General features: G+C 49.6%; 1 pseudogene; it reads left to right on the forward strand.

Moving 5' to 3' along the window:
- LOC127925572 (paired box protein Pax-5-like) overlaps positions 1-25,000 on the forward strand; it is a 74,763-nt pseudogene that overhangs the window by 43,268 nt on the left and 6,495 nt on the right.

The raw sequence follows: 25,000 nt of genomic DNA on the forward strand, positions 1-25,000 counted from the left end.
ACACAAGGACTGACCGTCCACGATATCAACACTCTGATAGGGTTCTAACGAGGCAGTTATTCTGATGGGGGTTCTAACGAGGCAGTTATTCTGATGGGGTTCTAACGAGGCAGTTATTCTGATGGGGTTCTCATTAGGCAGTTATTCTGATGTGGTTCTAATGAGGTAATTATTCTGATGGGGTTCTAACGAGGCAGTTATTCTGATGGGGTTCTAATTCTGTTATTCTGATGGGGTTCTAACGAGGCAGTTATTCTGATGGGGTTCTAACGAGGCAGTTATTCTGATGGGGCAGGCAGTTATTCTGATGGGGTTCTAACGAGGCAGTTATTCTGATGGGGTTCTAACGAGGCAGTTATTCTGATGGGGTTCTAACGAGGCAGTTATTCTGATGGGGTTCTAACGAGGCAGTTATTCTGATGGGGTTCTAATCAGGTAGTCTGATTCTAATGGGTAGTTATTCTTATGGGGTTCTAATGAGGCAGTTATTCTGATGGGGGTTCTAATTAGGTAGTTATTCTGATGGGGTTCTAACGAGGCAGTTATTCTGATGGGGTTCTAATGAGGTAGTTATTCTGATGGGGTTCTAAAGAGGCAGTTATTCTGATGGGGTTCTAATGAGGCAGTTATTCTGATGGGGTTCTAACGAGGCAGTTATTCTGATGGGGTTCTAATGAGGTAGTTATTCTGATGGGGTTCTAATGAGGTAGTTATTCTGATGGGGTTCTAATCTGAAGGTAGTTATTCTGATGGGGTTCTAAGGAGGCAGTTATTCTGATGGGGTTCTAATTAGGTAGTTATTCTGATGGGGTTCTAATGAGGTAGTTATTCTGATGGGGTTCTAATCAGGTAGTTATTCTGATGGGGTTCTAATGAGGTAGTTATTCTGATGGGGTTCTAAGGAGGCAGTTATTCTGATGGGGTTCTAATTAGGCAGTTATTCTGATGGGGTTCTAATGAGGTAATTATTCTGATGGGGTTCTAATGAGGCAGTTATTCCAATGAGGTTCTAATGAGGCAGTTATTCTGATGGGGTTCTAATGAGGCAGTTATTCTGATGGGGTTCTAATGAGGAGTTATTCTGACAGTTATTCTATTCTAATGAGGCAGTTATTCTGATGGGGTTCTAATGAGGCAGTTATTCTGATGGGGTTCTAATTCTGAGGTAGTTATTCTGAGGGTTCTAATGAGGTAGTTATTCTGAGGGGATTCTAATGAGGTAGTTATTCTTATATGGTTCTAATGAGGCAGTTATTCTGAGGGGGTTCTAATGAGGTAGTTATTCTGATGGGGGGGTTCTAATGAGGTAGTTATTCTGATATGGTTCTAATGAGGTAGTTATTCTGATGGGGTTCTAATGAGGTAGTTATTCTGATGGGGTTCTAATGAGGTAGTTATTCTGATGGGGTTCTAATGAGGCAGTTATTCTGATGGGGTTCTAATGAGGTAGTTATTCTGATGGGGGTTCTAATGAGGTAGTTATTCTGATGGGGTTCTAATTCTGAGGTAGTTATTCTGATGGGGGTTCTAATGAGGTAGTTATTCTGATGGGGTTCTAATGAGGTAGTTATTCTGATGGGGTTCTAATGAGGTAGTTATTCTGATGGGGTTCTAATGAGGTAGTTATTCTGATGGGGTTCTAATGAGGTAGTTATTCTGATGGGGTTCTAATGAGGTAGTTATTCTGATGGGGTTCTAATGAGGTAGTTATTCTGATGGGGTTCTAATGAGGTAGTTATTCTGATGGGGTTCTAATGAGGCAGTTATTCTGATGGGGTTCTAATGAGACAGTTATTCTGATGGGGTTCTAACGAGGCAGTTATTCTGATGGGGTTCTAATGAGGCAGTTATTCTGATGGGGTTCTAACGAGGCAGTTATTCTGATGGGGTTCTAACGAGGCAGTTATTCTAAAGCTGTCAACAGAGTCCCAACAGCAGAGTCAAGAGTCCCAACATCAGAGTCCCAACAGCAGAGTCCCAACAGTCAGAGTCCCAACAGCAGAGTCCCAACAGCAAAGTCCCAACACCTTACCACAGTTACACTTGGCTTTCAGCGGAGCCTCGTCTAAAACAGTTCATTCAGCTTCATTTACTGCCTTTTAAATAAACATACCTGATATGACTGACTTGTTTAAATAAATGTTTTTTTTTTACAGACAATTGAGATGTACAAACTACGGCATAAGGGGACGACAAGCGGATAAGAGGCCATCTGTAATTTTGAATAAGATGAGCTCGGACGTAGTCAATATAACTACTTGTTCTGCACTTTTGAAATGTGACAGAATGCAGAACATGGGCCGTTCCTACAGTATTCTCCCTGTACACCAAGTCAGAACCGTAGGATAAATAAAGGGGTCATATATGCAGACAATGAAGCTCTTACAATATTTGATGGCATTTCTCTAAAACAGGTTATAGGCTACATGTGCAGCACCATGTCAGAACAGTAGGTGAAAATGGACCAAATGATTAGGGTGAGGCACATGGGCTACTAACATCTTACTACGCAACATACACACTTAGTATTACTTTCTTAGCTACAGTGTACACATCTCCCTGGCATATTTCATAACTTATCATTTTGTCATCAAAGTCTGTCATTCTCTGCTTTCAAGGCAACTGGGAACTCTGATGATGTCACGATGACGTCAGCGATCTTCAGGTCGAAGCTCTAGAAAGAGTTCCCGAGTTCCCGATTTTACAATTCCCGAGTTGGATGAAAGTTCAAATAGTATTTTCGCCTTTCGTAGCTCGCTTTTCCCCGAGTTCTCAAATCTTGCTGCTGTGATGATGGCACACTGTGGTATTTCACCCAGTAGATATGGGAGGTTATCAACATTGGGTTTGTTTTCGATTTCTTTGTGGATCTGTGTAATCTGTTGAAAATATGTGTCTCTGATATGGTCATACATTTGACAGGAGGTCAGGAAGTGCAGCTCAGTTTCCACCTCATTTTGTGGCAGTGCGCACATAGCCTGTCTTCTCTCTCTCTCTCTCTCTCTCTCTCTCTCTCTCTCTCTCTCTCTCTCTCTCTCTCTCTCTCTCTCTCAGGGAGGTTTTGTGTTAACTGTACCTCTCAGCTCAGTCTGTCCTAATCCGGTGGTTATAGACTGTAGTAAATCCTGTCTCTGCCAACAGATCAATAAAAGATTGATCCACAAGAGGCTCAGTGTGTGTTTGTAATCTGTGTGTGTGTAAAAAAATACCTGACATCCTGAAGAGGTGTGTGTCATTGTCTAACTCTGTCTGTCTGTCTGTCTCTGTCTCTGTCTCTGTCTCTGTCTCTGTCTCTCTCTCTCTCTCTCTCTCTCTGTCTCTCTCTCTCTCTCTCTCTGTCTCTCTCTCTCTCTCTCTCTCTGTCTCTCTGTCTGTCTGTCTGTCTCTCTCTCTCTCTCTCTCTCTCTCTCTCTCTCTCTCTCTCTCTCTCTCTCTCTCTCTGTCTCTATCTCTCTCTCTCTCTCTGTCTCTCTCTCTCTCTCTCTCTCTCCAGACATCAGAGTATTCGGCCATGGCTCTAGCCGGTGGATTGGAGGAGATGAAAACCAATCTGTCTAATCCAGGGTCAGCGGGGAGCTAGGAGCCAGTGTTCCGGGCCCACAGTCCTATCCACTGCCAGGTAAAGATCTTTAGCCACGCCCAGATATTACCTCCTCAATTTCTACCTCATATCTGACATTTACATTTATAAATGTCTGCCTTTAACATAAAAATAATTTCTACCCTCATATAAAAATAATTTTAGACAGTTGAAGCATTTTGTTATTCGTTGTTTTATTTGTATTTTAAGAAACCAAAAGATGGATCTGTAATCAGAACAGTATTTTGACTAAAGTCACAAAAGTGATGTCAGGGCTGTTAGCGATTTCAAAAACAACAAACTGCCAACAATGAGCTGGATTTATCTCATTTAACATGACTCAGTGTTTGGGATCTCCCCTCCATCCCTCTCTCCTCTCCTCCATCCATCCCTCTCTCCTCTCCTCCATCCCTCTCTCCTCTCCTCTCCTCCATCCCTCTCTCCTCTCCTCTCCTCTCCTCCATCCCTCTCTCCTCTCCTCCATCCATCCCTCTCTCTCTCCTCCATCCTCTCTCTCTCTCCTCCATCCATCCCTCTCCCTCCTCCATCCCTCTCTCCTCTCCTCCATCCCTCTCTCTCTCCTCTCCTCCATCCCTCTCTCCTCTCCTCCATCCCTCTCTCCTCTCCTCCATCCCTCTCTCCTCTCCTCTCCTCTCCTCTATCCCTCTCTCCTCTCCTCCATCCCTCTCTCCTCTCTCTCCATCCCTCTCCTCTCCTCCATCCCTCTCTCCTCTCCTCCATCCATCTCTCTCTCTCTCTCCTCCATCCATCCCTCTCTCCTCTCCTCCTCCATCCCTCTCTCCTCTCCTCCATCCCTCTCTCCTCTCCTCCATCCCTCTCTCCTCTCCTCTCCTCCATCCCTCTCTCCTCTCCTCCATCCCTCTCTCCTCTCCTCCATCCCTCTCTCCTCTCCTCCATCCCTCTCTCCTCTCCTCTCCTCTATCCCTCTCCTCTCCTCCATCCTCTCTCCTCTCCTCCATCCCTCTCTCCTCTCCTCCATCCCTCTCTCCTCTCCTCCATCCATCCCTCTCTCCTCTCCTCCATCCATCCTCTCTCTCCTCTCCTCCATCCCTCTCTCCTCTCCTCTCCTCTATCCCTCTCTCCTCCTCCATAAAAATCTCTCCTCTCCTCCATCCTCTCTCCTCCATCCATCCCTCTCTCCCTCCTCCATCCATCCCTCTCTCCTCTCCTCCATCCCTGACATTCCTCCATCCCTCTCCCTCCATCCCTCTCCCCTCCATCCTCACATCCTCTCCTCCATCCTTCCCCTCTCCTATAAAAATCTCTCCTTCCTATCCATCCCTCCATCTCCTTCCTCCATCCTTGCTCCTTATTTCCATCCCTCTGTCCATCCCTCTCTCCTCTCCTCCAAAGATCTCTCCTCTCCTCCATCCCACGCTCCCTCCTCCATCCCCCTCCCTCCATGCCTCTCCCCTCCATCCCTCTCTCCTCCATCCCTCTCCTCTCCTCTCCTCCATCCCTCTCTCCTCTCCTCCATCCCTCTCTCCTCCATCACTCTCTCCTTCTCCTCCACCTCTCTCCTCCCCTCCATCCCCCTCTCCTCCCTCCATCCCCTCTCCTCCATCATCCCTCTCCTCCCCTCCATCCCTCTCTCTCCTCTCCTCCATCCCTCTCTCCTCTCCTCCATCCCTCTCTCCTCTCCTCCATCCCTCTCTCCTCTCCTCCATCCTCTCCTCTCCTCTCCCATCCCTCTCTCCTCTCCTCCATCCCCTCTCCTCTCCTCCATCCCTCTCCTCTCCTCCATCCCTCTCTCCTCTCCTCCATCCATCCCTCTCTCTCTCCTCCATCCATCCCTCTCTCCTCTCCTCCATCCATCCCTCTCCCTCTCTCCATCCATCCCTCACTCCTCTCCTCCATCCTCTCCCTCCATCCCTCTCCCCTCTATCCTCTCCTCTCCTCCATCCATCCTCTCTCCTCCTCCATCCTCCCTCTCTCCTCCATCCCTCTCCGTCCATCCCTCTCTCCTCTCCTCCATCCCTCTCTCCTCTCCTCCATCCCACGCTCCTCTCCTCCATCCCCCTCCCCCTCCATGCCTCTCCCTCCATCCCTCTCTCCTCCATCCCTCTCTCCTCTCCTCTCCTCTCCTCCATCCCCTCTCCTCCATCACTGTCTCCTTCCTCCACCCCTCTCTCCTCCCCTCCATCCCCCTCTCCTCCCCTCCATCCCTCTCTCCTCCATCACTCTCTCCTCCCTCCATCCCTCTCCTCGCCTCCATCCCTCTCGCAGAGAAACAGGAGAGAAACAAGAGAGAGAGAGAGAGAGAGAAACAGCAGAGAAACAGGAGAGAGAAACAGGAGAGAAACAGGAGAGAAACAGGAGAGAAACAGGAGAGAGAGAGAAAAAGGAGAGAGAAACAGGAGAGAGACAGGAGAGAAACAGGAGAGAAACAGGAGAGAAACAGGAGAGAGAAACAGGGAGAGAGAAACAGGAGAGAGAGAGAAACAGGAGAGAGAAACAGGAGAGAAACAGGAGATAAACAGGAGAGAAACAGGAGAGAAACAGGAGAGAAACAGGAGAGAGAGAGAAACAGGAGAGAGAAACAGGAGAGAAACAGGAGATAAACAGAGAAACAGGAGAGAAACAGGAGAGAAACAGGAGAGAGAACAGGAGAAACAGAGAAACAGGAGAGAAACAGGAGAAAACAGAGAGAAACAGGAGAGAAACAGGAGAGAGAAACAGGAGAGAAACAGGAGAGAAACAGGAGAGAAGAGACAGGAGAGAAACAGGAGAGAAACAGGAGAGAAACAGGAGAGAACAGGAGAGAAACAGGAGAGAGAACAGGAGAGAAACAGGAGAGAAAACAGGAGAGAAACAGAGAGAGAAGACAGGAGAGAAACAGGAGAGAAACAGGAGAGAAACAGGAGAGAGAAACAGGAGAGAAACAGGAGAGAAACAGAGAGAGAGACAGGAGAGAGAAACAGGAGAGAAACAGGAGAGAAACAGGAGAGAAACAGGAGAGAGAAACAGGAGAGAAATAGGAGAGAAACAGGAGAGAGAGACAGGAGAGAAACAGGAGAGAAACAGGAGAGAACAGGAGAGAAACAGGAGAGAAACAGGAGAGAAACAGGAGAGAGAAACAGGAGAGAAACAGGAGAGAAACAGGAGAGAGAGAAACAGGAGAGAAACAGGAGAGAAACAGGAGAGAAACAGGAGAGAGAAACAGGAGAGAGACAGGAGAGAAACAGGAGAGAGAAACAGGAGAGAAACAGGAAAGAAACAGGAGAGAAACAGGAGAGAGAAACAGGAGAGAAACAGGAGAGAGAGAGAAACAGGAGAGAAACAGGAGAGAGAAACAGGAGAGAGAGACAGGAGAGAGAAACAGGAGAGAGAAACAGGAGAGAGAAACAGGAGAGAAACAGGAGAGAGAAACAGGAGAGAAACAGGAGAGAAACAGGAGAGAAACAGGAGAGAGAAACAGGAGAGAAACAGGAGAGAAACAGGAGAGAAACAGGAGAGAAACAGGAGAGAAACAGGAGAGAGAGAAACAGGAGAGAGAAACAGGAGAGAAACAGAGAGAGACAGGAGAGAGAAGAGGAGAGAGAAGGAGAGAGAAACAGGAGAGAAACAGGAGAGAAACAGGAGAGAAACAGGAGAGAGAGAGGAGAGAGAAACAGGAGAGAGACAGGAGAGAGAAACAGGAGAGAAACAGGAGAGAAACAGGAGAGAGAGAGGAGAGAGAAACAGGAGAGAAACAGGAGAGAAACAGGAGAGAAACAGGAGAGAGAGAGGAGAGAGAGAGAGAGAAACAGGAGAGAAACAGGAGAGAGACAGGAGAGAGAGAGAGAGAGAGAGAGGAGGAGAGAAACAGGAGAGAAACAGGAGAGAAACAGGAGAGAAACAGGAGAGAAACAGGAGAGAGAAACAGGAGAGAAACAGGAGAGAAACAGGAGAGAAACAGGAGAGAGAGACAGGAGAGAGAAACAGGAGAGAAACAGGAGAGAAACAGGAGAGAAGCAGGAGAGAAACAGGAGAGAGAGACAGGAGAGAAACAGGAGAGAAGCAGGAGAGAAACAGGAGAGAGAGACAGGAGAGAAACAGGAGATAAACAGGATAGAAACAGGAGATAAACAGGATAGAAACAGGAGAGAAACAGGAGAGAAACAGGAGAGAGAGAGAAACAGGAGAGAAACAGGAGAGAAACAGGAGATAAACAGGATAGAAACAGGAGAGAAACAGGAGAGAAACAGGAGAGAGAGACAGGAGAGATAAACAGGAGAGAAACAGGAGATAAACAGGATAGAAACAGGAGAGAAACAGGAGAGAAACAGGAGAGAGAGAGAAACAGGAGAGAGAAACAGGAGAGAAACAGGAGATAAACAGGATAGAAACAGGAGAGAAACAGGAGAGAAACAGGAGAGAGAACAGAGAGAGAAACAGGAGAGAAACAGGAGAAAAACAGGAGAGAAACAGGAGAGAAACAGGAGAGAGAAACAGGAGAGAAACAGGAGAGAAACAGGAGAGAAACAGGAGAGAGAGACAGGAGAGAGAAACAGGAGAGAAACAGGAGAGAAACAGGAGAGAAACAGGAGAGAAACAGGAGAGAGAGACAGGAGAGAAACAGGAGAGAAACAGGAGAGAAACAGGAGAGAGAGACAGGAGAGAAACAGGAGAGAAACAGGAGAGAAACAGGAGAGAGAAACAGGAGAGAAACAGGAGAGAAACAGGAGAGAGAGACAGGAGAGAAACAGGAGAGAAACAGGAGAGAAACAGGAGAGAAACAGGAGAGAGAAACAGAGAGAAACAGGAGAGAAACAGAGAGAGAGAGAAACAGGAGAGAAACAGGAGAGAAACAGGAGAGAAACAGGAGAGAAACAGGAGAGAAACAGGAGAGAAACAGGAGAGAGAAACAGGAGAGAAACAGGAGAGAAACAGGAGAGAGAGAGGAGAGAAACAGGAGAGAAACAGGAGAGAAACAGGAGAGAGAAACAGGAGAGAAACAGGAGAGAAACAGGAGAGAGAAACAGAGAGACAGGAAAGAAACAGGAGAGAAACAGGAGAGAGAAACAGGAGAGAAACAGGAGAGAGAGAAACAGGAGAGAAACAGGAGAGAGAAACAGGAGAGAAGACAGGAGAGAGAAACAGGAGAGAGAAACAGGAGAGAAACAGGAGAGAAACAGGAGAGAGAAACAGGAGAGAAACAGGAGAGAAACAGGAGAGAAACAGGAGAGAGAAACAGGAGAGAAACAGGAGAGAAACAGGAGAGAAACAGGAGAGAAACAGGAGAGAGAAGACAGAGAGAAACAGGAGAGAAACAGGAGAGAGACAGGAGAGAGAAGAGAGAGGAGGAGAAACAGGAGAGAAACAGGAGAGAAACAGGAGAGAAACAGGAGAGAGAGAGGAGAGAGAAACAGGAGAGAGACAGGAGAGAGAAACAGGAGAGAAACAGGAGAGAAACAGGAGAGAGACAGGAGAGAGAAACAGGAGAGAAACAGGAGAGAAACAGGAGAGAAACAGGAGAGGAGAGAGAGGGAGAGAAACAGGAGAGAAACAGGAGAGAGACAGGAGAGAAACAGGAGAGAAACAGGAGAGAGAAACAGGAGAGAAACAGGAGAGAAACAGGAGAGAAACAGGAGAGAAACAGGAGAGAGAGAGGAGAGAGAAACAGGAGAGAGACAGGAGAGAAACAGGAGAGAAACAGGAGAGAAACAGGAGAGAAACAGGAGAGAAACAGGAGAGAGACAGGAGAGAAACAGGAGAGAAACAGGAGAGAAACAGGAGAGAAACAGGAGAGAAACAGGAGAGAAAAAGGAGAGAGAGAGAGAAACAAGAGAAGAGAAACAGAAAAGAAACAGGAGAGAAACAGGAGAGAAACAGAGAGAAACAGGAGAGAAACAGGAGAGAAACAGGAGAGAAACAGGAGAGAAACAGGAGAGAGAAACAGGAGAGAAACAGGAGAGAAACAGGAGAGAAACAGGAGAGAAACAGGAGAGAGAAACAGGAGAGAAACAGGAGAGAAACAGGAGAGAAACAGGAGAGAGAAACAGGAGAGAAACAGGAGAGAAACAGGAGAGAAACAGGAGAGAAACAGAGAGAGAGACAGGAGAGAAACAGAGAGAGAAACAGGAGAGAAACAGAGAAACAGAGAGAGACAGGAGAGAAACAGGAGAGAAACAGGAGAGAAACAGGAGAGAAACAGGAGAGAAACAGAGAGAAACAGGAGAGAGAGACAGAGAGAGAAACAGGAGAGAAACAGGAGAGAAACAGGAGAGAAACAGGAGAGAAACAGGAGAGAAACAGGAGAGAAACAGAGAGAGAGACAGGAGAGAAACAGGAGAGAAACAGGAGAGAAACAGGAGAGAAACAGGAGAGAAACAGGAGAGAGAAACAGGAGAGAGAAACAGGAGAGAAACAGGAGAGAAACAGAGAGAGAGAAACAGGAGAGAAACAGGAGAGAAACAGGAGAGAAACAGGAGAGAAACAGGAGAGAGACAGGAGAGAAACAGGAGAGAGAAACAGGAGAGAAGACAGGAAAGAAACAGGAGAGAAACAGAGAGAGAAACAGGAGAGAAACAGAGAGAGAGAGAAACAGGAGAGAGAAACAGGAGAGAAACAGGAGAGAGAGACAGGAGAGAAACAGGAGAGAGAAACAGGAGAGAGAAACAGGAGAGAAACAGGAGAGAGAAACAGGAGAGAAACAGGAGAGAAACAGGAGAGAAACAGGAGAGAGAAACAGGAGAGAGAAACAGGAGAGAAACAGGAGAGAAACAGAGAGAAACAGGAGAGAAACAGGAGAGAAACAGGAGAGAAAGGAGAGAGAAACAGAGAGAAACAGGAGAGAAACAGGAGAGAGAGAGAGAGAACAGGAGAGAAACAGGAGAGAAACAGGAGAGAAACAGGAGAGAGAAACAGGAGAGAAACAGGAGAGAGAAACAGGAGAGAAACAGGAGAGAGAAACAGGAGAGAAACAGGAGAGAAACAGGAGAGAGAAGAGAGAGAAACAGGAGAGAAACAGGAGAGAAACAGGAGAGAAACAGAGAGAAACAGGAGAGAAGACAGGAGAGAGAAACAGGAGAGAAACAGGAGAGAAACAGGAGAGAAACAGGAGAGAAACAGGAGAGAGAAACAGAGAGAAACAGGAGAGAAACAGGAGAGAAACAGGAGAGAAACAGGAGAGAGAAACAGGAGAGAAACAGACAGGAGAGAAACAGGAGAGAAACAGAGAGAGAAACAGGAGAGAAACAGAGAGAGAAACAGGAGAGAAACAGGAGAGAAACAGGACAGAAACAGGAGAGAGAGACAGGAGAGAAACAGAGAGAAGAAACAGGAGAGAAACAGGAGAGAGACAGGAGAGAAACAGGAGAGAAACAGAGAGAAACAGGAGAGAAACAGGAGAGAAACAGAGAGAGAGAAACAGGAGAGAGAAACAGGAGAGAAACAGGAGATAAACAGGAGAGAAACAGGAGAGAAACAGGAGAGAAACAGGGAGAGAGACAGGAGAGAGAAACAGGAGAGAAACAGGAGAGAAACAGGAGAGAAACAGGAGAGAAACAGGAGAGAAACAGGAGAGAGAGAGAAACAGGAGAGAGAAACAGGAGAAACAGGAGAGAAACAGGAGAGAAACAGGAGAGAAACAGGGAGAGAAACAGGAGAGAAACAGGAGAGAGAAACAGGAGAGAAACAGGAGAGAAACAGGAGAGAAACAGGAGAGAAACAGGAGAGAAACAGGAGAGAAACAGGAGAGAAACAGGAGAGAAACAGGAGAGAGAGAAAGGAGAGAGAAACAGGAGAGAAACAGGAGAGAAACAGGAGAGAAACAGGAGAGAAACAGGAGAGAGAAACAGGAGAGAGAGAGAGAAACAGGAGAGAAACAGGAGAGAGAGAGAAACAGGAGAGAGAAACAGGAGAGAGAGAGAGAAACAGGAGAGAAACAGGAGAGAAACAGGAGAGAGAAACAGGAGAGAAACAGGAGAGAAACAGGAGAGAAACAGGAGAGAGAAACAGGAGAGAAACAGGAGAGAAACAGGAGAGAAACAGGAGAGAAACAGGAGAGAAACAGGAGAGAAACAGGAGAAAGAAACAGGAGAGAAACAGGAGAGAAACAGGAGAGAAACAGGAGAGAGAAACAGGAGAGAAACAGGAGAGAAACAGAGAAACAGAGAGAGAAACAGGAGAGAAACAGGAGAGAAACAGGAGAGAAACAGGAGAGAGAAACAGAGAGAGAGACAGGAGAGAAACAGAGAGAGAAACAGAGAGAAACAGGAGAGAAACAGGAGAGAAACAGGAGAGAGAAACAGGAGAGAAACAGAGAGAGAGAGAGAAACAGAGAGAAACAGGAGAGAGAAACAGGAGAGAGACAGGAGAGAAACAGAGAGAGAAACAGGAGAGAGAAACAGAGAGAAAGAAACAGGAGAGAGAAACAGGAGAGAAACAGGAGAGAAACAGGAGAGAGAAACAGAGAGAGAAACAGGAGAGAAACAGGAGAGAAACAGGAGAGAAACAGAGAGAGAAACAGGAGAGAGAGAGGAGAGAGAGAGAGAGAGAAACAGGAGAGAAACAGAGAGAGACAGGAGAGAAACAGGAGAGAAACAGGAGAGAGAAACAGGAGAGAAACAGGAGAGAAACAGGAGAGAGAAACAGAGAGAGAGAGAAACAGGAGAGAAACAGAGAGAGAAACAGAGAGAGAAACAGGAGAGAAACAGGAGAGAAACAGAGAGAGAAACAGGAGAGAAACAGGAGAGAAACAGGAGAGAAACAGGAGAGAGAGAGAGAAAGAGAGAGAGAAACAGGAGAGAAACAGGAGAGAGACAGAGAGAGAGAGAGAAACAGAGAGAGAGAGAGAGAGGAGAGAAACAGGAGAGAAACAGGAGAGAAACAGGAGAGAAACAGGAGAGAGAAACAGGAGAGAAACAGAGAGAGAAACAGGAGAGAAACAGGAGAGAGAACAGAGAGAGAAACAGGAGAGAAACAGGAGAGAAACAGGAGAGAAACAGGAGAGAAACAGAGAGAGAACAGGAGAGAAACAGGAGAGAAACAGGAGAGAAACAGGAGAGAGACAGGAGAGAAACAGGAGAGAAACAGGAGAGAAACAGGAGAGAAACAGAGAGAAACAGGAGAAACAGGAGAGAAACAGAGAGAGAGAGAAACAGGAGAGAGAAACAGGAGAGAAACAGGAGAGAAACAGGAGAGAAACAGGAGAGAGAAACAGGAGAGAAACAGGAGAGAGAGAAACAGGAGAGAGAAACAGGAGAGAAACAGAGAGAAACAGAGAGAGAAACAGGAGAGAAACAGGAGAGAAACAGGAGAGAGAGAGAAACAGGAGAGAAACAGGAGAGAAACAGGAGAGAAACAGGAGAGAAACAGGAGAGAAACAGGAGAGAAACAGGAGAGAGAAACAGGAGAGAGAAACAGGAGAGAAACAGAGAGAAACAGGAGAGAAACAGGAGAGAAACAGGAGAGAGAAACAGGAGAGAAACAGGAGAGAAACAGGAGAGAAACAGGAGAGAGAGACAGGAGAGAGAAACAGAGAGAAACAGGAGAGAAACAGGAGAGAAACAGGAGAGAAACAGAGAGAGAGACAGGAGAGAAACAGGAGAGAAACAGGAGAGAAACAACAGAGACAGAGAAGAGAGAAACAGGAGAGAAACAGAGAGAGAAACAGGAGAGAGAAACAGGAGAGAAACAGGAGAGAAACAGGAGAGAAACAGGAGAGAAACAGAGAGAGAAACAGGAGAGAAACAGGAGAGAAACAGGAGAGAAACAGGAGAGAAACAGGAGAGAAACAGGAGAGAAACAGGAGAGAAACAGGAGAGAGAAACAGGAGAGAAACAGGAGAGAAACAGGAGAGAAACAGGAGAGAAACAGGAGAGAAACAGGAGAGAAACAGGAGAGAAACAGGAGAGAGAAACAGGAGAGAAACAGGAGAGAAACAGGAGAGAAACAGGAGAGAGACAGGAGAGAAACAGAGAGAGAAACAGGAGAGAAACAGAAACAGAGAGAAACAGGAGAGAAACAGGAGAGAAACAGGAGAGAGAGAGAAACAGGAGAGAAACAGGAGAGAAACAGAGAGAAACAGAGAGAGAAACAGGAGAGAAACAGGAGAGAAACAGGAGAGAGAAACAGAGAGAGACAGGAGAGAAACAGGAGAGAAACAGAGAGAGAAACAGGAGAGAAACAGGAGAGAAACAGGAGAGAGAACAGGAGAGAAACAGGAGAGAAACAGGAGAGAAACAGGAGAGAAACAGGAGAGAAACAGAGAGAGAAACAGGAGAGAAACAGGAGAGAAACAGGAGAGAAACAGAGAGAGAAACAGAGAGAGAAACAGGAGAGAAACAGGAGAGAAACAGGAGAGAAACAGGAGAGAAACAGGAGAGAGAGACAGGAGAGAAACAGGAGAGAAACAGGAGAGAAACAGAGAGAGACAGGAGAGAAACAGGAGAGAAACAGGAGAGAAACAGGAGAGAGAAACAGGAGAGAAACAGGAGAGAAACAGGAGAGAGAGACAGGAGAGAGAAACAGGAGAGAAACAGGAGAGAAACAGGAGAGAAACAGGAGAGAAACAGGAGAGAAACAGGAGAGAAACAGGAGAGAAACAGAGAGAGACAGAGAGAGAAACAGGAGAGAAACAGGAGAGAAACAGAGAGAGAAACAGGAGAGAAACAGGAGAGAAACAGAGAGAGAAACAGGAGAGAAACAGGAGAGAAACAGGAGAGAGAAACAGGAGAGAAACAGGAGAGAGACAGAGAGAAACAGAGAGAGAAACAGGAGAGAGACAGGAGAGAAACAGGAGAGAAACAGGAGAGAGAAACAGGAGAGAAACAGAGAGAGAGAGAAACAGAGAGAGAAAGAAACAGGAGAGAAACAGGAGAGAAACAGGAGACAGGAGAGAAACAGGAGAGAGAGAGAGAGAAACAGGAGAGAAACAGAGAGAGAAACAGGAGAGAAACAGGAGAGAAACAGGAGAGAAACAGAGAGAGAGAAACAGAGAGAGAAACAGGAGAGAAACAGGAGAGAAACAGGAGAGAAACAGGAGAGAAACAGGAGAGAAACAGGAGAGAGAAGGAGAGAGAAACAGGAGAGAAACAGGAGAGAAACAGGAGAGAAACAGGAGAGAAACAGGAGAGAGAAACAGGAGAGAAACAGGAGAGAAACAGGAGAGAAACAGGAGAGAAACAGGAGAGAGAAACAGGAGAGAGAACAGAGAGAGAAACAGGAGAGAAACAGGAGAGAGAAACAGGAGAGAAACAGGAGAGAAACAGGGAGAGAAACAGGAGAGAGGAGAGAAACAGGAGAGAGACAGGAGAGAAACAGAGAGAGAAACAGAGAGAAACAGGAGAGAAACAGAGAGAGAGGAGAGAGAGAGAGAGAGAGAAAACAGAGAGAAACAGGAGAGAAACAGAGAGAGAAACAGGAGAGAAACAGGAGAGAAACAGGAGAGAGAAACAGGAGAGAAACAGGAGAGAAACAGGAGAGAAACAGGAGAGAAACAGGAGAGAAACAGGAGAGAAACAGAGAGAGAAACAGGAGAGAAACAGGAGAGGAGAGAAACAGAGAGAAACAGGAGAGAAACAGGAGAGAAACAGGAGAGAAGAGGAGAGAACAGGAGAGAAACAGGAGAGAAACAGGAGAGAAACAGGAGAGAAACAGGAGAGAAACAGGAGAGAAACAGGAGAGAAACAGAGAGAAACAGGAGAAACAGGAGAGAAACAGGAGAGAAACAGGAGAGAAACAGGAGAGAAACAGGAGAGAAACAGGGAGAGAAACAGGAGAGAAACAGGAGAGAAACAGGAGAGAAACAGGAGAGAAACAGGAGAGAAACAGGAGAGAGAAACAGGAGAGAAACAGGAGAGAAACAGGAGAGAAACAGGAGAGAAACAGGAGAGAGAGAGGAGAGAAACAGAGAGAGAAACAGGAGAGAAACAGGAGAGAAACAGGAGAGAAACAGGAGAGGAGAGAGAGAAACAGAGAGAAACAGGAGAGAAACAGGAGAGAAACAGGAGAGAAACAGGAGAGAAACAGGAGAGAAACAGGGAGAGAAACAGGAGAGAAACAGGAGAGAAACAGGAGGAGAGAGAGAGAGAGAAACAGGAGAGAAACAGGAGAGAAACAGGAGAGAAACAGGAGAGAACAGGAGAGAGACAGGAGAGAAACAGAGAGAGAGAAACAGGAGAGAAACAGGAGAGAAACAGGAGAGAGACAGGAGAGAGAAACAGGAGAGAAAGAGAAACAGGAGAGAAACAGGAGAGAAACAGGAGAGAAACAGGAGAGAAACAGGAGAGAAACAGGAGAGAAACAGGAGAGAAACAGGAGAGAGAAACAGGAGAGAAACAGGAGAGAAACAGCAGAGAAACAGGAGAGAAACAGGAGAGAAACAGGAGAGAGAGACAGGAGAGAAACAGGAGAGAAACAGGAGAAAAACAGGAGAGAAACAGGAGAGAGAAACAGGAGAGAAACAGGAGAGAAACAGGAGAGAAACAGGAGAGAAACAGGAGAGAAACAGGAGAGAAACAGGAGAGAAACAGGAGAGAAACAGGAGAGAAACAGAGAGAGAAACAGGAGAGAGAAACAGGAGAGAAACAGGAGAGAAACAGGAGAGAAACAGGAGAGAAACAGGAGAGAAACAGGAGAGAGAGAAACAGGAGAGAAACAGGAGAGAAACAGGAGAGAAACAGGAGAGAAACAGGAGAGAAACAGGAGAGAAACAGGAGAGAGAGACAGGAGAGAGAAACAGGAGAGAAACAGGAGAAACAGGAGAGAAACAGGAGAGAGAAACAGGAGAGAGAAACAGGAGAGAAACAGGAGAGAAACAGGAGAGAAACAGGAGAGAGAGACAGAGAGAGAGAGAGAGAAACAGGAGAGAAACAGGAGAGAAACAGGAGAGAGAAACAGGAGAGAGAAACAGGAGAGAAACAGGAGAGAACAGGAGAGAGAACAGGAGAGAAACAGGAGAGAAACAGGAGAGAAACAGGAGAGAAACAGGAGAGAAACAGGAGAGAAACAGGAGAGAAACAGGAGAGAAACAGAGAGAGAGAAACAGGAGAGAAACAGGAGAGAAACAGGAGAGAAACAGGAGAGAAACAGGAGAGAAACAGAGAGGAGAGAAACAGGAGAGAGAGACAGGAGAGAAACAGGAGAGAAACAGGAGAGAGACAGGAGAGAAACAGGAGAGAAACAGGAGAGAAACAGGAGAGAGAAACAGGAGAGAAACAGGAGAGAAACAGGAGAGAGAGGAGAAACAGGAGAGAAACAGGAGAGAAACAGGAGAGAAACAGGAGAGAAACAGGAGAGAGACAGGAGAGAAACAGGAGAGAGAAACAGAGAGAGAAACAGGAGAGAAACAGGAGAGAAACAGGAGAGAGAAACAGGAGAGAAACAGGAGAGAAACAGAGAAACAGGAGAGAAACAGGAGAGAGAAACAGGAGAGAGAAACAGAGAGAGAAACAGGAGAGAGAAACAGGAGAGAGAAACAGGAGAGAAACAGGACAGAGAGAAAGGAGAGAAACAGGAGAGAAACAGGAGAGAAACAGGAGAGAGAAACAGAGAGAGAAACAGGAGAGAAACAGGAGAGAAACAGGAGAGAAACAGGAGAGAAACAGGAGAGAGAGGAGAGAGAAGAGAGAGAAACAGGAGAGAAACAGGAGAGAAACAGAGAGAGGAGGAGAGAGAGGAGAGAAACAGGAGAGAAACAGGAGAGAAACAGGAGAGAAACAGGAGAGAGAGAGGAGAGAAACAGGGAGAGAGACAGGAGAGAGAAACAGGAGAGAAACAGGAGAGAAACAGGAGAGAGAGAGGGAGAGAAACAGGAGAGAAACAGGAGAGAAACAGGAGAGAAACAGGAGAGAGAGACAGGAGAGAGAGGAGAGAGAAACAGGAGAGAAACAGGAGAGAGAAACAGGGAGAGAGAGAGAGAGAGAGGAGAGAAACAGGAGAGAGAAACAGGAGAGAAACAGGAGAGAAACAGGAGAGAAACAGGAGAGAGAGCAGGAGAGAGAGGAGAGGAGAGAAACAGGAGAGAAACAGGAGAGAAACAGGAGAGAAACAGGAGAGAAACAGGAGAGAAACAGGAGAGACAGGAGAGAGACAGGAGAGAAACAGGAGAGAAACAGGAGAGAAACAGGAGAGAAACAGGAGAGAGAAAGGAGAGAAACAGGAGAGAGACAGGAGAGAAACAGGAGAGAAACAGGAGAGAAACAGGAGAGAGAGAAACAGGAGAGAAACAGGAGAGAAACAGGAGAGAAACAGGAGAGAAACAGGAGAGAAACAGGAGAGAAACAGGAGAGAAACAGGAGAGAAACAGAGAGAGAAACAGGAGAGAGAAACAGGAGAGAAACAGGAGAGAAACAGGAGAGAAACAGAGAGAGAAACAGAGAGAGAGAGGAGAGAGAAACAGGAGAGAGAAACAGGAGAGAAACAGGAGAGAAACAGGAGAGAGGAGGAGAGAGGAGAGAAACAGGAGAGAGACAGGAGAGAAACAGGAGAGAGAAACAGGAGAGAAACAGGAGAGAAACAGGAGAGAAACAGGAGAGAAACAGGAGAGAGAAACAGGAGAGAAACAGGAGAGAGAAACAGGAGAGAGAAACAGGAGTGAAATGTGAGAGACCGAGAGACAGAGGGAAATAGAGTCTCTCAATAAGTCTGTACGTTGACCTCTGTGGCAAAGCTGTTGAGAACAGATACATCAACTATCCTGACACACACACACACACACACACACACACACACACACACACACACACACACACACACACACACACACACACACACACACACACACACACACACACACACACACACACACACACACACACACACACACACACACACACACACACACACACACACACACACACACACACCTCAAAGGATCTGGCCCTGTCTGCCCTCTCTAAGTTGCCCTGGAGAGAGTCCATCTCTGTCTACCCCTCCCTTCCTCCCTCTATCTCTCATTCCCCCTCTCTCTCTCTCTCTCTCTCTCTCTCTCTCTCTCTCTGTCTCTCTCATTTCTCTCTCTCTCTCTCTCTCTCTCTCTCTCTCTCTCTCTCTCTCTCTCTCTCTCTCTGTCTATCTCTCATTCCCTCTCTCTCTCTCTCTCTCTCTCTCTGTCTCTCTCTCTCTCTCTCTCATCTCCTCTCTCATTCCTCCTCTCTCTCCCCTCTCTCTCTCTCTCTCTCTCTCTCTCTCTCTCTCTCTCTCTGACTGTCTGTCAACTAAAACTGTCCTCCACTCAGGCATAAGAGAGGGAGGGGCAAGGAGGGGGATAGGTTCAGGGAGAGGAGGTGGGGAGAGGAGGAAGAGAGAGGTCCCGGGGGAGTGGAGAGGATCAGGGAGAGGAGGAGAGAGGATTAGGGGGAGTGGAGAGGATCAGGGAGGAGAGAGGATTAGGGGGAGGGGAGAGGATCAGGGAGAGGAGAGGAGTTCTTGTTTATCCTCCATTTCACCAGAGAATATTGGCAAAGAGGAGAAATTACAGTAGAGAAATGAAAAAAAAACACGCTCTCCTCTTCTCTCCCTGATCCTCTTCTCTCCCTCTCCTCTCGTCCTCTCATTCCCCTCCCCCTACTCCCCTCCCCCTCTCCTGTCCCTTCTCCTCTCCTCTCCTCTCTCCCTCATTTCCCCTCCTACTCTCCCGTGGTTCCCTCTCCTCTCCTCCTCCCTTCCCCTCCTCCTCCCTTCCCCTCCCTCCTCCTCCCCTCTCCTTCTCTCCTCCAGTCAGTTAGCTGGTTAAGTGGTGAGGATGCTCTCCCTTCCCCCCCCTCCTCCTCCTCCCTCCTCCTCCTCTCCTCCCCCTCTCCTTCTCTCCTCCAGTCAGTTAGCTGGTTAAGTGGTGAGGATGCTCTCCCTTCCTCCTGTCCCCCTCCTCCCTCCCCCTCTCCTCTCCTCCCCTCTCCTTCTCTCCTCCAGTCAGTTAGCTGGTTAAGTGGTGAGGATGCTCTCCCCTTCCTCCTGTCCCCTCCTCTCCTCCCCCTCTCCTTCTCTCCTCCAGTCAGTTAGCTGGTTAAGTGGTCTCTCCTCCCCCTCTCTCCTCTCCTCCCCTCTCCTTCTCTCCTCCAGTCAGTTAGCTGGTTAAGTGGTGAGGATGCTCTCCCTTCCCCTCTCTCCTCTCCTCCCCTCTCCTTCTCTCCTCCAGTCAGTTAGCTGGTTAAGTGGTGAGGATGCTCTCCCTTCCCCTCCTCTCCTCTCCTCCCCCTCTCCTTCTCTCCTCCAGTCAGTTAGCTGGTTAAGTGGTGAGGATGCTCTCCCTTCCCCTCTCCTGTCCTCCCCTCCTCTCCTCCCCTCTCCTTTTCTCCTCCAGTCAGTTAGCTGGTTAAGTGGTGAGGATGCTCTCCCCCCTCCCCTCCTCTCCCCCTCATCTCCTCCCCCTCTCCTTCTCTCCTCCAGTCAGTTAGCTGGTTAAGTGGTGAGGATGCTCTCCCTTCCCCTCCTCTCCTCTCCTCCCCCTCTCCTTCTCTCCTCCAGTCAGTTAGCTGGTTAAGTGGTGAGGATGCTCTCCCTTCCCTCCTCTCCCCCTCTCCTCCCCTCTCCTTCTCTCCTCCAGTCAGTTAGCTGGTTAAGTGGTGAGGATGCTCTCCCTTCCCCTCCTGTCCCCCTCCCTCTCCTCCCCCTCTCCTTCTCTCCTCCAGTCAGTTAGCTGGTTAAGTGGTGAGGATGCTCTCCCTTCCCCTCCTGTCCCCCTCCTCTCCCCCCTCTCCTTCTCTCCTCCAGTCAGTTAGCTGGTTAAGTGGTGAGGATGCTCTCCCTCTCCTCCCCTCTCCTCTCCTCCCCTCTCCTTCTCTCCTCCAGTCAGTTAGCTGGTTAAGTGGTGAGGATGCTCTCCCTTCCCCTCCTCTCCTCTCCTCTCCTCCCCTCTCCTTCTCTCCTCCAGTCAGTTAGCTGGTTAAGTGGTGAGGATGCTCTCCCTTCCCCTCCTCTCTCCTCCCCTCTCCTTCTCTCCTCCAGTCAGTTAGCTGGTTAAGTGGTGAGGATGCTCTCCCCTCCCCTCCTCTCCCCCTCTCCTCCCCCTCTCCTTCTCTCCTCCAGTCAGTTAGCTGGTTAAGTGGTGAGGATGCTCTCCCTTCCCCCCTACCCTCCTCTCCTCCCCCTCTCCTTCTCTCCTCCAGTCAGTTAGCTGGTTAAGTGGTGAGGATGCTCTCCCTTCCTTCCCTCTCCCTCTCCTCTCCTCCCCCTCTCCTTCTCTCCTCCAGTCAGTTAGCTGGTTAAGTGGTGAGGATGCTCTCCCTTCCCCTCCTGTCCCCCTCCTCTCCTCCCCTCTCCTTCTCTCCTCCAGTCAGTTAGCTGGTTAAGTGGTGAGGATGCTCTCCCTTCCCCTCCTGTCCCCTCCTCTCCCCCTCTCCTTCTCTCCTCCAGTCAGTTAGCTGGTTAAGTGGTGAGGATGCTCTCCCTTCCCCTCCCCTCCTCTCCTCCCCTCTCCTTCTCTCCTCCAGTCAGTTAGCTGGTTAAGTGGTGAGGATGCTCTCCCTTCCCCTCCTCTCCTCTCCTCCCCTCTCCTTCTCTCCTCCAGTCAGTTAGCTGGTTAAGTGGTGAGGATGCTCTCCCTTCCCTCCTCTCCTCTCCTCCCCCCTCTCCTTCTCTCCTCCAGTCAGTTAGCTGGTTAAGTGGTGAGGATGCTCTCCCTTCCTCCTGTCCCCCTCCTCTCCTCCCCTCTCCTTCTCTCCTCCAGTCAGTTAGCTGGTTAAGTGGTGAGGATGCTCTCCCTTCCCCTCCTCTCCTCTCCTCCCCTCTCCTTCTCTCCTCCAGTCAGTTAGCTGGTTAAGTGGTGAGGATGCTCTCCCTTCCCCCTCCCTCCTCTCCTCCCCCTCTCCTTCTCTCCTCCAGTCAGTTAGCTGGTTAAGTGGTGAGGATGCTCTCCCTTCCTCCCCTCCTGTCCCCCTCTCTCCTCCCCTCTCCTTCTCTCCTCCAGTCAGTTAGCTGGTTAAGTGGTGAGGATGCTCTCCCTTCCCTCCTCTCCTCTCCTCCCCCCTCTCCTTCTCTCCTCCAGTCAGTTAGCTGGTTAAGTGGTGAGGATGCTCTCCCTTCCCCTCCTCTCCCCCCTCTCCTCCCCTCTCCTTCTCTCCTCCAGTCAGTTAGCTGGTTAAGTGGTGAGGATGCTCTCCCTTCCCCTCCTCCCCCTCCTCTCCTCCCCTCCTCCTCAGTTAGCTCTCCTCCCCCTCTCCCTTCTCTCCTTCTCTCCTCCAGTCAGTTAGCTGGTTAAGTGGTGAGGATGCTCTCCTTCCCTCCTGTCCCCTCCTCTCCTCCCCTCTCCTCCCTCCTCCCCCTCTCCTCTCCTCCCCCTCCCCTCTCCTCCCCTCTCCTTCTCTCCTCCAGTCAGTTAGCTGGTTAAGTGGTGAGGATGCTCTCCCTTCCCCTCCTCTCTCCCTCCTCTCCTCCCCTCTCCTTCTCTCCTCCAGTCAGTTAGCTGGTTAAGTGGTGAGGATGCTCTCCCTTCCCCTCCTCTCCTCTCCTCCCCCTCTCCTTCTCTCCTCCAGTCAGTTAGCTGGTTAAGTGGTGAGGATGCTCTCCCTTCCCCTCCCCTCCCTCCTCCCCCCTCTCCTTTCTCTCCTCCAGTCAGTTAGCTGGTTAAGTGGTGAGGATGCTCTCCCCTCCCCTCCTCCTGTCCCCCTCATCTCCTCCCCTCTCCTTCTCTCCTCCAGTCAGTTAGCTGGTTAAGTGGTGAGGATGCTCTCCCTTCCCCTCCTCTCCTCTCCTCCCCCTCTCCTTCTCTCCTCCAGTCAGTTAGCTGGTTAAGTGGTGAGGATGCTCTCCCTTCCCCTCTCTCCCCCCTCTCCTCACCCTCTCCTTCTCTCCTCCAGTCAGTTAGCTGGTTAAGTGGTGAGGATGCTCTCCCTTCCCTCCTGTCCCCCTCCTCTCCTCCCCTCTCCTTCTCTCCTCCAGTCAGTTAGCTGGTTAAGTGGTGAGGATGCTCTCCCTTCCCCTCCTGTCCCCCTCCTCTCCTCCCCCTCTCCTTCTCTCCTCCAGTCAGTTAGCTGGTTAAGTGGTGAGGATGCTCTCCCTTCCTCTCCTCTCCTCTCCTCTCCTCTCCTCCCCTCTCCTTCTCTCCTCCAGTCAGTTAGCTGGTTAAGTGGTGAGGATGCTCTCCCTTCCCCTCCTCTCCTCCCCTCTCCTTCTCTCCTCCAGTCAGTTAGCTGGTTAAGTGGTGAGGATGCTCTCCCTTCCCCCCTCCCTCCTCCCCTCTCCTTCTCTCCTCCAGTCAGTTAGCTGGTTAAGTGGTGAGGATGCTCTCCCCCTCCTGTCCCCCTCCTCTCCTCCCCCTCTCCTTCTCTCCTCCAGTCAGTTAGCTGGTTAAGTGGTGAGGATGCTCTCCCTTCCCCTACCCTCCTCTCCTCCCCCTCTCCTTCTCTCCTCCAGTCAGTTAGCTGGTTAAGTGGTGAGGATGCTCTCCCTTCCCCTCCTCTCCTCTCCTCTCCCCCCTCTCCTTCTCTCCTCCAGTCAGTTAGCTGGTTAAGTGGTGAGGATGCTCTCCCTTCCCTCCCTCCTCTCCTCTCCTCCCCCTCTCCTTCTCTCCTCCAGTCAGTTAGCTGGTTAAGTGGTGAGGATGCTCTCCCTTCCCCTCCTGTCCCCCTCCTCCCCTCCCCCTCTCCTTCTCTCCTCCAGTCAGTTAGCTGGTTAAGTGGTGAGGATGCTCTCCCTTCCCCTCCCCTCCTCTCCTCCCCCTCTCCTTCTCTCCTCCAGTCAGTTAGCTGGTTAAGTGGTGAGGATGCTCTCCCTTCCCCTCCTCTCCTCTCCTCCCCCTCTCCTTCTCTCCTCCAGTCAGTTAGCTGGTTAAGTGGTGAGGATGCTCTCCCTTCCCCTCCTCTCCTCCCCCTCTCCTTCTCTCCTCCAGTCAGTTAGCTGGTTAAGTGGTGAGGATGCTCTCCCTTCCCCTCCTGTCCCCTCCTCTCCTCCCCTCTCCTTCTCTCCTCCAGTCAGTTAGCTGGTTAAGTGGTGAGGATGCTCTCCCTTCCCCTCCTCTCCTCTCCTCCCCTCTCCTTCTCTCCTCCAGTCAGTTAGCTGGTTAAGTGGTGAGGATGCTCTCCCCTTCCCCTCCCCTCCTCTCCTCCCCTCTCCTTCTCTCCTCCAGTCAGTTAGCTGGTTAAGTGGTGAGGATGCTCTCCCCTTCCTCCTGTCCCCTCATCTCCTCCCCTCTCCTTCTCTCCTCCAGTCAGTTAGCTGGTTAAGTGGTGAGGATGCTCTCCCTTCCCCTCCTCTCCTCTCCTCCCCCTCTCCTTCTCTCCTCCAGTCAGTTAGCTGGTTAAGTGGTGAGGATGCTCTCCCTTCCCCTCCTCTCCCCCTCTCCTCCCCCTCTCCTTCTCTCCTCCAGTCAGTTAGCTGGTTAAGTGGTGAGGATGCTCTCCCTTCCCCTCCTGTCCCCCTCCTCTCCTCCCCTCTCCTTCTCTCCTCCAGTCAGTTAGCTGGTTAAGTGGTGAGGATGCTCTCCCTTCCCCTCCTGTCCCCCTCCTCTCCTCCCCTCTCCTTCTCTCCTCCAGTCAGTTAGCTGGTTAAGTGGTGAGGATGCTCTCCCTTCCTCTCCTCTCCCTCTCCTCTCCTCTCCTCCTCTCCCCTCCCCTCCCTCCTCCCCCTCTCCTTCTCTCCTCCAGTCAGTTAGCTGGTTAAGTGGTGAGGATGCTCTCCCTTCCCCTCCTGTCCCCCTCCTCTCCCCCCTCTCTTCTCTCCTCCAGTCAGTTAGCTGGTTAAGTGGTGAGGATGCTCTCCCTTCCTCTCCTCTCCTCTCCCCTCCTCCTCCTCTCTCCTCCTCCCTCTCCTCTCCTCTCCTCTCCTCTCCTCTCCCCTCTCCCCTCCTCTCCTCCCCCTCTCCTTCTCTCCTCCAGTCAGTTAGCTGGTTAAGTGGTGAGGATGCTCTCCCCCCCCTCCTGTCCCCCTCCTCTCCTCCCCCTCTCCTTCTCTCCTCCAGTCAGTTAGCTGGTTAAGTGGTGAGGATGCTCTCCCTTCCCCTCCTGTCCCCCTCCTCTCCTCCCCCTCTCCTTCTCTCCTCCAGTCAGTTAGCTGGTTAGTGGTGAGGATGCTCTCCCTTCCCCTCCTGTCCCCCTCCTCTCCTCCCCCTCTCCTTCTCTCCTCCAGTCAGTTAGCTGGTTAAGTGGTGAGGATGCTCTCCCTTCCCCTCCTGTCCCCCTCTCTCCCCCCTCTCCTTCTCTCCTCCAGTCAGTTAGCTGGTTAAGTGGTGAGGATGCTCTCCCTTCCCCTCCCCTCCTCTCCCCCCTCTCCTTCTCTCCTCCAGTCAGTTAGCTGGTTAAGTGGTGAGGATGCTCTCCCTTCCCTCCTCTCCTCTCCTCCCCCTCTCCTTCTCTCCTCCAGTCAGTTAGCTGGTTAAGTGGTGAGGATGCTCTCCCTTCCCTCCCTCCTCTCCTCTCCTCTCCTCCTCTCTCTCCTCTCCTCTCCTCTCCTCCCTCTCCTCTCCTCTCTCCTCTCCTCTCCTCCTCCTCTCCTCCCCTCTCCTTCTCTCCTCCAGTCAGTTAGCTGGTTAAGTGGTGA

Source organism: Oncorhynchus keta, unplaced genomic scaffold (genome assembly GCF_023373465.1).
Source record: "Oncorhynchus keta strain PuntledgeMale-10-30-2019 unplaced genomic scaffold, Oket_V2 Un_contig_5885_pilon_pilon, whole genome shotgun sequence".
Classification (NCBI taxonomy): domain Eukaryota; kingdom Metazoa; phylum Chordata; class Actinopteri; order Salmoniformes; family Salmonidae; genus Oncorhynchus; species Oncorhynchus keta.